Consider the following 10,685-nt stretch of genomic DNA (forward strand, 5'->3'; position numbering starts at 1 on the left):
GTGCAAGTGTCTCCTGATGCTTGCAAGCTTGTATTCCCTTGTGTACAAATTGGACCTTGTATACGAATTGGAACAAGCGTATTATTGTGTCCTGGTGGCTAATGCATGGGTGTCCGTGCCTGGTTGATGATGCAAGTTCTTCATGCACATACATTCAATCATATTTTTGCCATGTCCTGTCCTGAAGGGCTACCTGCATCATTACTGTGTGTGATGCATGAGTATTCACACAATTGCTGCAAGTTCCATTTCTGAATGCATATAATTTGAATATATGACAGAAGAAAAGGTCTCTACTCTCTACTGCATAGAAACAGTTCATTATCACAGGAACATTTTAGCACATGTGTACATATGTGATCCCATATATCTAAATTCCCTCTTTTGCTTTTCATGGAAGAAAATGGCTGCTGCCTAACCTTGAGTAATCATAGTAGATGGCAGCAGCGAAAAAACGGCACCCAGATCGGGCAAAGCTTCGGTAGAGTCCTACTCCTAATTGAGATCTAGTACAAGATAGACAACCGTGTTCTTGATTCCTTTCATCATGCTATATATTGCTCCCTCACTTCAGTTCCTCCCTTGCCGAAAGGCGACGAGACTGATCAGGGTAGCAACTAATACTCCCTCCGATCCAAAAATAAGTGTCGTGAACTAAAACCACGACAATTATTTTGGATCAGAGGGAGTGCTAGATTCACTTGACAGCTTCCTCTTGCGTGTTGGTGGAGGATCGAAGAAATCGCAAGGCAGGATAACCGGCTCAATGGTACTATATATAGTCACGAACAAGCTTTGCTGCGCATGTGAAAGCAGTAAATGTAATCGGACTCCTCCACAAAACCCCTGATCCTCCTCCTCCTGAGGTACATGTTAGCCAACACCAGGCAGAGGGCGCCTCCCGGCAGCAGGACAGGGTACTGTGGCTTCACGCCTCTCGCCTCGGCATCATCCATGAATCGGACCTGCCTCCGGAACTCTCTCCACGGACACGGGAAACCCCCCTGGTCCTTCCTCCACCGGCAGCGGTCTAGGTCCAGAGTCCACACCTCCACAACCGGCTCGTTGCGGCCATGATGGGACGAGTGGTGCCGGTCAAGGTAGACGAACTGGATGGAGCCTCCGATGCAGCTGATGGTCCGTGTCTTCTTCGCCGACTCTGTCTGGTCCTCCAACAGGTACCTGTAGGGCAGGCTAATGAAGTCGAACTTCACGGCGGAGTCATCTCCAGTGGTGTGCAGGTCGTCGCCGTCGCAGCACACGAGGCCTTGATAGAGGTCGACCCAGAAGAGCTTCCCTTGGGATCCCATAGCTTAGCAAAATTTGCTACGAATTTAGCTTCGTTGCAAAGATCACTTCAATTTTCCTAGTTGCGACAAGTTGCGTACATACAGCGCGCAACTTGTTGCAATCTGAAAGTTTTTCTTTTTTTCATAGATCCGTTTATTCAAAACGTTTTACCTCTCAAACTGTGCGTCCAAATCTCGAACCATTTTCACCGTTGAATTCCTTGCGTCGAGATCTTCAAAACTAGATTCAATGTTTATAGGTTTTAACAAACTTTTTTTTCACGAAAAAAATCGGACGAAAAAACCGAATCGGAAGCACGGGTTTTTTCCCTTTCTGAAAGAGATACGCCCGTGCCTCTCACGAAATCACAACCATGTCTCTCGCGGAAGCAAAACCATGACTCTCGCAGAAGAAAAAAAACGTGTTTTTCCCGTTTTCGAGGAGGCACGGCCGTGACTCTCGTAAAAACACAACCGTGACTCTTGCGGAAGCAAAACCGTGACTCTCGCGAAAGGAAAAAAAACAAAAACGTGTTTTTTTCCTTTCCGAGAGGTACGGCCGTGACTCTCGCGAAAGAAAAACAAAACAAAAAACGTGTTTTTTCCTTTCCGAGAGGCACGGCCGTGACTCTCGTGAAAGCATAACCATGCTTCTCCCGGAAGCAAAACCGTGACTCTCGCGAAAGAAAAAAAAAACACGTTTTTTCCATTTTCGAGAGGCACGGCCGTGCCTCTCGCGGAAGCAAAAGCGTAACTCTCGCGAAAGAAAAACAACAGAAAACATGTTTTTTTTTCGTTCTCGAGAGGCACGGCTATGCCTCTCGCGAAAGCAAAACCGTGACTCTCATAAAAGAAAAAAAAACATGTTTTTCCATGTAAAATATTTTTTTTTCAAATTTTTTGATAGAAAAGCTAAGGAAGACAGATGAAAAACCAAAACGTCAAAAAAATCTGAAAAAACCATTTAAAAAGCAAAAAACGCGTGTGAAAAAATAAGAACAAAATCCGAAGGAAGCGCCCAGAGCACGACACGTGACGAATAGCTGAGAGCGCGCCAAGTGGCATTGATCGTTGTGAGGCTCCCGAAGAAGCACTCGTATGCTCCCTAGTGCTCCCCTCGTCCCATCCAAAAAAAAGAGCTCCCCTCAAAAAAAGCTAGTGCTCTCCTTTTTTCTCAAAAAAAAAACTCTCATCTTTCCCTCATAAAAAAACTAGTGCTCCTTTTTATGCATGCTCTCCTCTTTGGTACCAAGGCCTTGTATAGTTGTACGGTTCTCTCTCCCCCCTAAAAAAAGAAAAACTTTGTACCGGCTATCTCTAGCTGCCTAAGAGCATCTCCAACAAGTTTTTGCATGCCGGAGCGACAAAGAGGTTTTCAAGATGCATGAAAACACGGCGTCCAATGCAGCGGCCGCACCTGCAGCAGCCCGCACGCACAATCCGGCTCCTTAAATTTGCAGCCCTGCAGCCCGCGCGCACAATCCGGCTCCTTAAATTTGCAGCCCTGCAGCCCGCGCGCATACCCGTGCGTTAAGTTTTTTGGAGCATGCTCAACTTTATAGCGACTGCTGGAACGTTGTTTTTTGCGTCCGCGAACAAAAACGTTGGTTTTAGTGCCTGAGGCAGTTTTGGGGAGCCTGCTGAAGATGCTCTAAAGGCGAGACACATGCATTGTCGGTTTGGCACTACCATGAGCCCTTTATCAGTGAACTTGTACTTCCTCCATTTTTTTACTCATAGTCTGAAGTCAAACTTCATCAAGATTCACAATATCAAATCAATATCGTTGGGTGCATAATGAAATTAACTTTTTATTACATATCTGTAAATGTTGATATTTTAATATAAATATGATCAAACTTCACAAAGTTTGACCTAAGACAAATCTTATGTAAACGGAGAGAGTACTTCCATAGCCACAAGCAGTTTCCCAGAGCGGACGCATGGCATACAGGGCGTTAGCCTGTGGCCATGCATACGTTAAAGTCTGAACATCTGTAACAGCCCATCTCAGGAAGGCGGTAACAACTCATCTTAAAACCGTGTAAAAATAAATCTCAACACATAGTTGAGGTGATGTACAGCCTGCCCATCTGATAACATCAAACATACAAAAAAAACTTCATTAACTGCAAACCACAATTTCAATTTTGTACTAGTGCATGCGTTCAAGTCATCACGCAACTGACTCCTGCCGGAAATGGAGTAAGTACACAAGCCCATCCTCTCTTTATTTATTTTAAAAAACAAATAGGAGTGCACGCCAGTTTCCTAGAAATGTGCTTCGACTGTTGGCTAGAATTCTCCAGTAATTTTTACTTGTGATTCCCACCTAATCATAACTTGCGTATGCCAATAACCTCAACGTCACCCGTTGTAAGCACCGACAACCGCCTTAATTAGCTTGGACTGGAAGTAAAAGCATGACGAAGCATCCCTGCACTAACCATAGTAGCCTCAGAGGACAATTTCCAGCTTGAGACAACGCGTGCTTCCATTTTAGTATTCAAATAGGTAACACGTATCCAGCATATTGTCCAAGCAAGTAGCATACCATCTACTCCCTTCGTTCCTAAATAATTGTCTTCCTAAAGATTTCAACAAGTGATTATATACGGAGCAAAACGAGTGAATCTACACTCTAAAATATGTCTATGTACATCCGTATGTGATAGTTCATTTGAAATATCTGAAAAGACAAATATTTAGGAACGGAGGGAGTACATCTTCTGCCGGGCACGCGGCGGCTGTGAATTGTTTTCCTGCCAAGTTAGGCCTCCTTTGGTTTGGAGGAATTTCATAGGAATTCTAGAGGATAGGATTCTTATAGGATTTTTTTCTTTAGAGCCCTTTGGTTCATAGAAATGGATTCCTATTTCTACATAGGATTGGTTCCTATCCTCCACATTTTATAGGAAAATAAATATGAGCCTAGACTTAATGAAAAAATTCCTTTGGTGTCAACCAAATGACATCTTGTTTCCTATTCCTACTCATAAGATTTGAGATACATGTCATCTCATTTCCTACAAGATTCCTATTTCTACGATAATCCTATCCTATGAACAAAAAAGGCCTTAGGTTGTTTTTCAGGTCGGAGGAGACACTAGAAATATGCTGGAAAATTCCCTCCGAATCTGCGGCGACGACTTTGCGAGAACGACGTGTGTGCTGACCTGACCATGTACTAAACGACATAGGCAGCGATAGCTGAAGGAGAGATGGGGGAAGCTCTTGTTGTGCTGCCACTTGTACAGCAGGGAGGAGGAGAGGAGGGCGTGGGCGTGGTGCCAACTGCCAATCCTCAAAGCTAATTGCCTGCAAGTTTCCGTTGAACAAAATGGCTGAGCTAAAAAAAAGTGCGCCTAAATGGCGATACATGACCCGTCGCTCTCTCGATCTGGCGATACGCGCGCACGAACCTTCCCCGCTCTTACACAGGCAACTCGCAATCTCGCCCCGCCACGCCACGCGGTGGACGAAACCTACAAATAATAGGCCCAGAGCCTCTCCTCCTCTTTCCTTCCGTAGTTCCATTCATCCTCGCCACACACACTACACAAGCCTCTTTCATTCTCCCCTCCCTCTGCAACCCTTTCTCGATCTCCTCCATCTCCTCAACAGCGCGCGCCGGCGACCCTCATCGCACGGCCACGGCAGACATAAGTACGTACGTCCATCTCCGCCGTGCAAGGTGCAAGTGCCGCTGTACTATATATCCCTGAGCTTTCTTCCTTCTTCTCCGACCTATTATTCTTATTCTTATCTAACACGATGTATATGTTGTTCCCTAGCTAGGCATACTCTCTCCATATATACCATGGCGCCTCCCGGCTATGATCTCATCCTGATCGTTGACTCTGACGGCGGGGTCTGGATTGTTTGCATTCAGGACGAGACCACGCAATAGCATGCAGCAGGTGCATGCACATCTCCGGCCCCTCACTTTGTTATACATCTTCACCCAAGCTAGAGTTCACGTACGTTGGTAGTACATATCGATGCGAGTAACCAGTTGTTTCCTTCCATATATTAATTGCCATTAATCGTTATCTTATGTTTTTCATCATCCACCGGATCGGATCATGTTTGCTGCACAACTTACGTTTTGCTTGCTTTCTTACAAAGTTTATGAGCAAATATATGTGGAGGCTAAATTATATATGCAGTGTGGCCTTTCTATTTAGTACTAGCATCTCCTATTAGAAGCTTCCTACCGGGTATAATTAATTAGCAGTCTGCGACCAGTTCTCTGTGAATGATTAGCAAGTCTCTTACTATTTTTTCCTGTCAATCGGTTGTTCCACACGTACACTAGGGGCGAATGGCAGCTGAGATTAAAGAAATGCAGCAAATATTATACTAGGATGTTTTTCCTCTCTTTTATGTGTGCTTTCTCTTCGGTTTGATGTCTCTTCCATATATGGCTTTCAGTAATTAATTACTGTTTGTTTCCTCTTGAAGGTAGTATGGAAAACTTTCTATGCGGCGCTGCTACATGTACGTTTGCATCCGACACCATATATGCTCTGGCAGCCTCATGGCGAGCGTGTATCGTCCTTGTCCTTCTCTTTGGTCGCCGTCGGTGCTGCCATGACCATACATCTCATTGATGACTGCATCACCTACACTCCTGTCGGCAATGAACCGAGGTTCATGACTCATGAGTAGAGTTCTGGTGATGGTGTGTAGTATCTTCGATATATCTTGCATGTTAAAACTGGTGGCAATAATTTGACTTGTAAAATATGAACGGGTTGCTTGTTTATCTGTACTCTGTTTGCGACATATGAACTGCTTGTGAAGCCATCAGTTTGTGAAGTCGTCTGTGCTCTGAGAGTGTGTGTATATGCTATGGCAACGAGATATATATATATATATATATATATATATATATATATATCTTCCACATTCATTTCAGTTTTTCTACCCAGACAAAATTTCAGTACATATTTATACATAGCTGATGTTGAACTTGAAAATACAGTACTCTGCAATAAACAAAGAAGAAGAATTGATTGTTCACACAAAATCTGCAAAATTATACTAGTACACACGGGAAGTCATCCATGCAAACTACTGAAATCTGTATTTAAAGTACTCAGTGGGTCGTTCCATACCACAACTGAACGCGTCCCACATAACAGCGACAGGGCGATGTAACCGAGAACAATGCAACGCATAGAGAAATGCATATGTGCGATGTTTTCCGCCTGGGCATGCACATGAGAGCTGATGAAGTGTCCGACCACTCAGAGTACCGTAAAAAAATCTATCGTTCAGAGAGTACACACGTCAGGCATGGTTAAGCAAATCCCCGTCGACGACCTCATCCCCTTGCCCGCACGCTCCCGGTGAGAAAGCATGTCACACCTTCGCGGAAGCTTCCTCGTGCTTTCAGATAGAAGGCCGGCCTTGCACAGCTTCCCTTCTTTGCCCAAGAAGTCGAGACGTATTCATCGATCGGCTCTACCTCGAAGCACTACAATGGTGTCGCGGGCGTTGGCCATGCATATGCATGCTGAAGTTCGTACTTTTGTACTATTAACATCCCATCATGCATTACCCGTCCCGTCAATTAACATCGAACATATACACCCGCAAAAAAAAAACATCGAACATATAAAAACGCCAGGTCAAAATGACTTTATTCATGTTGCCACGACATTTTGAACTCGTACTCCTACTAGACACGTCCAACTCATCATGCAACTGACGCCGTCCGGCCGGTGTTGAAGCAGCTTCCTCCACAGGCAGGTAAAACTGGAGGACGTAGACAGTCCCATGCACTCCTAAAAATAGGAGTGCCAGTTTCCTAGAAATGTGCATCGACTCTTGGCTAGAAATTACATGTTTACGTGTGATCCCAACTGAACGTCACCCGTCTGAAGGAACTCTGGATGATTCTCCTAACATATCCAAATATCCACTTAGCTCGAAGCATCCCAACCTGCATGCCTTGGACTGGCAGTAAAAAGCATGACGAACAAAGCATCCCTACTTTGATCGACCTGGGAGATTAATTTCCTGCTGAGAGAGACAACACGTTTCCATCTGTTTTGGAAAGGCGACACGTTTCCATATTACTATAGCTTCTTTCCTAACTTTGGAGCCAGTACATAAATCAGTCCTATTGAGTTTTCCCGAAAATTGATGGTTGCTTAATCTCAGACATCTGCCTTCTCCCGCACTTCTTTAGCCTTCGTAATCCAGATATCCAATTTGACCATTAGTATGCACTTTTTTGAATTGAGTCTAGCAACATGTTTGTAGATAGACAGGACATCAATCTTTGAAAATCTTCTTTTATATCCAGGTGCATGACCCTCTATCTTTGAGCACTCACCAGATGAGAAAATCTGAAAGAAATAACACTTCAGTACATTGCTAGAATGACAACTTCCATCATACACATACTCAACACATATATAAAAAATATTATGATTCACCTCATCAGGGGCTAAGACTTTATATGATGCTCCAGGGTAGCAGATCATCTTCAGAGCTGTTGCAAACTGGATTAAGACCCAATCATTGGTGTCAATTTCAGATGTAAGAATAAAATCCTTTAGAAGAAGTCGAAAGAACTTCAAATACTTCTTTTCACATGATTCAGTATCATGCAAGAGATAAGCTGTCTCCTTGATAGTTTTATCAACCAGAAAGCCAAAAAAAAATTCTTCATCACTGAAACAAACATCAAGCCAAAATTCTAGAAGACATTTCATCGATGATTACAAAAATTTGAGTTTCTCAAACGTTATTTCCCAGTACGGCGTGTCTATCAAAAACTTCAATCATTGGCAATAAAGCATTATAGGTGCTGAAAAAGAAGTACTAGCAAGTGGAGACTTATTCAAGGTGGCTATAGTTGCTCAAAAAGAAGTACTAGCATTGACAAGGGAGAAATAAAGTAGATAGCATCCATGTGAGAAATAAGGAAGGACAAGCGATAAGCTCACCATCTCAAGCTTGATATCAAAGTCACGTTGATGTAAGAATAATTCTAAATCTTTGTCTGGACCAAACTGGTTTTCAGGCAATAAAGGAGACATGGGATTGTTCAGACCGCAAATTATCACCTCACAATCCGGAACATCAACATGTAGGCAGGTTACTCCCTAAAAAGGCAAATGGTGATCAATATTGTTCACCCAGAAAGAAGCAACAAGAATCTTACAAAGTTATACTAACCAGTTTTGTTTCAATTATTCTTTTATATTCAGCACTTCCCACAACTAATTTTCTACCTGAACCACACAGTTGACTGAGTCTCTTGACCCAGCGGCCATCAATGACCTCATTAGTAACGTCAATGGGGGTCGGCATCTTCTCCCGCTTTATAAATGCTACGAGACTCTGAAATAAACACAAAAGGGATCTAAAAAGCATGTCAAATATAATGCATGTTCCTAAATCATGTAGAGGGCAGGGGTAATTTAGTAGCCCTGCATCAACCATAAAGTACAATGTTGCTAATTAAGTATTTTTTTGTGGGAATAATTAAGTATTTATTTACAATGTTAGTATTTTGAAAACAACGTTGGAGATACGACACACAAACAAAACGATGAAAAATGAAATCAATATAGAGGGGACACAGGGATTTAACGTGGAAAACCCCTCTAACACGAAGGGGGAAAACAAGTAGTAAGAAAGAAATAGGGAGGGTTACTAACAAGCTGCTCCCTATGCCAGCCAACCAATCTTCACAATATCGGGGGAGGTTACAAATGCCGTGGATTTACAAGTGATCAGCTTATCCCGTGCAACGGCTTACAAGAGGTATATATAACAGCAGTGACCTAGGTCAATGCTGATCCATACCACAGGGGAGCTTCACCCCTCTCTTCTGCTCGTCAGAAGTTAGTGATTATACTTATATATATTATTTTTGATCACAACAAAACAAACAATAAATAGTTTCATACCATGACATGCTCCTTCACCCCTAGCTAAGCAGATGCAACTAATTCAGACATTTGTGCCTCGTAGTAGAAACTTAGATTTCAACCCGAGTTAATTGATCTTTTAAGGATCTATAAGCAGATGTCTGGCCAATAAAGATAGTGCTCCTGTCAGTGGCACCATGGCACAAAAAATAGAACATGGTAATGTGGAAGGACCCAACCCAGAAATGGTAGATACGATCAACATGAAGATGTTCACCGATGATGACTAGTCCGTCTCACGTGATGATCGGACACGGCCTAGTTGACTCGGATCATGTAATCACTTAGATGACTAGAGGGATGTCTATCTGAGTGGGAGTTCATAAGATGAACTTAATTATCCTGAACATAGTCAAAAATGTCTTCGCAAATTATGTCGTAGCTCGCGCTTCAGTTCTACTGTTTAGATATGTTCCTGGAGAAAATTTAGTTGAAAGTTGATAGTAGCAATTATGCGGACTAGGTCCGTAAACTGAGGATTGTCCTCATTGCTTCATAGAAGGCTTATGTCCTTAATGCACCGCTCAGTGTGCTGAACCTCGAACGTTGTCTGTGGATGTTGCGAACATCTGACATACACATTTTGATAACTACGTGATAGTTCAGTTAAACGGTTTAGAGTTGAGGCACCGAAGACGTTTTGAAACATCGCGAAACATATGAGATGTTTCGAGGGCTGAAATTGGGATTTCAGGCTCGTGCCCACGTCAAGAGGTATAAGACCTCCGACGATTTTCTTAGCCTGCAAACTAAGGAGAAAAGCTCAATTGTTGTGCTTGTGCTCAGATTGTCTGAGTACAACAATCGCTTGAATCGAGTGGGAGTTGATCTTGCAGATGAAATAGTGATGGTTCTCCGAAGTCATTGCCACCGAGCTGCTTGAGCTTCGTGATGAACTATAATATATCAGGGACATATATGATGATCCTTGAGATATTCGCGATGTTTGACACCACAAAAGTAGAGATCAAGAAGGAGCATCAATTGTTGATGGTTGGTGAAACCACTAGTTTCAAGAAGGGCAAGGGCACGAAGGGATACTTCATAAAACGGCAATTCAGCTGCTGCTCTAGTGAAGAAACCCAAGGTTGAACCCAAACCCGAGACTAAGTGCTTCTGTAATAAGGGGAACAGCCACTGGAGCAGAATTACCCTAGATACTTGGTAGATGAGAAGGCTGGCAAGGTTGATAGAAGTATATTGGATATACATTGTGTTAATGTGTACTTTACTGGTACTCCTAGTAGCACCAGGGTATTAGATACCGGTTCGGTTGCTAAGTGTTAGTAACTCGAAATAAAAGCTACGGAATAAACGGAGACTAGCTAAAGGTGAGATGACGATATGTGTTGGAAGTATTTCCAAGGTTGATCAAGCATCGCCCGCTCCCTCTACCATCGAGATTGGTGTTTGCGTTGAGCATAGACATGATTGGATTATGTCT

The sequence above is a fragment of the Triticum urartu genome, chromosome 2, assembly GCF_003073215.2.
Source record: "Triticum urartu cultivar G1812 chromosome 2, Tu2.1, whole genome shotgun sequence".
Classification (NCBI taxonomy): domain Eukaryota; kingdom Viridiplantae; phylum Streptophyta; class Magnoliopsida; order Poales; family Poaceae; genus Triticum; species Triticum urartu.